Genomic DNA, 2,699 nt, shown 5'->3' on the forward strand with positions numbered 1-2,699 from the left:
GGGAGGTTTGAGAAATGAGAGAGAAAGTGAGGTGATGGATTGATATGAGATGGGTGGAATGGGTGTTGTAAGGAGAGGTATGGTTTGGTTTGAAATTTTGGTAAAAGAAGAATGGTGAGGGGAGGGAGAGAGTTGATTTATGGAAAAGGAGGGATGGGTTGTTGTACTTAGGGTATGGTGTGTACTTGACTTGGGTGATTGATTCATTGATGGGACATGTCGTGGAGATTCTTTCAAAATTCGTAACGCGCGATATTTCTTCGGAATGAACGCAGGCCCACATCTTCTGACCTGGGTATCTGTTTGTTGCACAAGTCACGGCGTTAGAATCGCGGCAACGGCGCGGTCGTTAAGATATAAGTTTCGAATCAAGCCAATGTTGGAATGCAGGACTCGGCTTAGGATCGCACGTAAACGTCGGATATAGGTCGAGGGTTGCCGAAATTCGACCGGGAGGATCGCAGAAGCCTACGGAACGGTACGGACTATGATACGGGTCTTACGACTCTCTCTTCTAAAGAAAAATTTCATCCTTAAAATTTACACAATCATTGCAAGTAAACATAATTCATAAGGATGAGGAAACATAGCATCATCATATAAAATCGAAGACAGCATATAAGATATAACGTACAATCAATCATCAAAGAGATGGGGATAGCGCTTTTGAATCTCAGCCTCGCGCTCCTAAGACGTCTCATCAACAGAATGGTGACCTCACTGAACCTTCACCAAGGGAATGACCTTGGTCCGGAGGACCTGATCCTTCCGATCAAGGATATGAACTGGTTGCTTAATGTAAGAAGCGTCCTCACGAACCTCCAATGGCTGCCAATCAATAACAGACACGATGTCTAACCCACACTTCCTCAACATAGAGACATGAAAAATGTTGTGGATGCCAGACAATTAAGATGATAAGGCAAGCCGATAGGCCACAGCGCCAATGCGTTCTGTGATATCAAAAGGTCGTATAAATCTCACGGTAAGTTTGCCCTTCGCTCTAAAATGAACCACACCCTTCATGGATGAGACCTTGAGATACATATGGTCCCCAATGACAAAACCTAAGGGATGATGCTGACGATCAGTAAAACCCTTCTGCTGGCTCTGAGTTGTGCATATCCTCTGCCTGATGATGTTGATAACTTCTGACGTCTGCTGCACAAGCTCGGGACCTAAGAGATGCCGCTCTCTAAGCTCGGTCCAACAACTCAGAGATTTACACGGTTTGCCATATAATGCCTCAAAAGGACTCATGCCAATGGTCGCCTGATAGCTGTTGTTGTACGCGAACTCAGCCAATCGCAGGTGCTCGTCCCAGCCACCTCCGAAATCAATCACGCAGGCCCAAAGCATGTCCTCAAGGATCTGATTGACCCTCTCGGTCTGGCCATCGGTCTGCAGGTGATACGGGTGCTAAGCTACAAATCAATGCCCATCTCTCTTTTAAAGCTCCTCAAAAACTGAGATGTGAACCTTAGGTCTCAGTCAGAAATGATCGAGACTGGAACACCGTGCAGTCTCATAATCTTCTTAATGAATAACCTCGCAAGCCGGTCCAAAGGCCAAATCACACATATCACAAGGAAATGTGCCGACTTCATCAGACGATCAACGATGACCCAAATGGCATCATGACCGCGCTGAGTCCTCGGTAAGCCCATGATAAAATTTGTCGACATGAGCTCCCACTTACACGTCGGGACACTCAACGACTACAATGGACCAGGGGGTTTCTGATGATTGACCTTGACACGCTGGCATGTGTCACAATCGGACACAAAACTGAAAATTTGGCTCTTCATCCCCACCCAAAAATACTGTCGCCTCATATCACGTTACATCTTCGTCGAGCGAGGGTGGATAGAAAATCGCGATCGATGTGTCTCGGTCATAAGATCTTTGCACAATTCAGGAATATCCGGGACACAATCGACCTCTGAAGTGAAGTCCACCATCAACACCAATCTGTCAATCTGTCTGACTCTCAGATGCTGCCTCTGCTTGGTAATCCTGTAACGACTCGTCTGCCTGCTGAGCCTCGATCACCCTTGCAGTAAGAAAGGGTTAAATCGACAGGCTTGATAGCTGAACGATAGAAGACTGCAGACCAAAATCGAAGTCGTACTTTGCTATTTCCTCGAGCATCCTCCACTCCTGAATCATCATATGTGCCAATAGGCCTAGTGGCTGACGGCTGAGGGCATCCGCCACCAAGTTCGCCTTACCTGGGTGGTACTGGAGGTCAAAATCGTAGTCCTTCAGGAGCTCCATCCAGCGTCTCTGCCTTATGTTCAGCTCGGACTGAGAAAATAGATACTTCAAGCTCATATGGTCGGAGAAGAGCTCGAACGTGATCCCATAGAGATAGTGTCTCCACACCTTCAGTGCGAAGATGACTGCTGCCAGTTCCAAATCATGCGTGGGGTAGTTAGCTCATGAACCTTGAGCTGACAGGACGCAAAGGCTACAGGCTTGCTGTGCTGCATCAGGGCAACACCTAAACCAATACGTGAGGCATTTGTAAATACAATAAATCCATCACTCTCAGAGGGAAGAGTGAGGACTGGAGCGGACGTCAGACGGTCCTTCAGCTCCATGAATGCCTACTCACATGCATCAGTCTAAACAAAATCTACGCCCTTCCGAGTCAACCTGGTCAACGGGGCTGCAATAAAGGAGAAGCTCTCAATGAA

The sequence above is a fragment of the Magnolia sinica genome, chromosome 17 (genome assembly GCF_029962835.1).
Source record: "Magnolia sinica isolate HGM2019 chromosome 17, MsV1, whole genome shotgun sequence".
Lineage (NCBI taxonomy): Eukaryota > Viridiplantae > Streptophyta > Magnoliopsida > Magnoliales > Magnoliaceae > Magnolia > Magnolia sinica.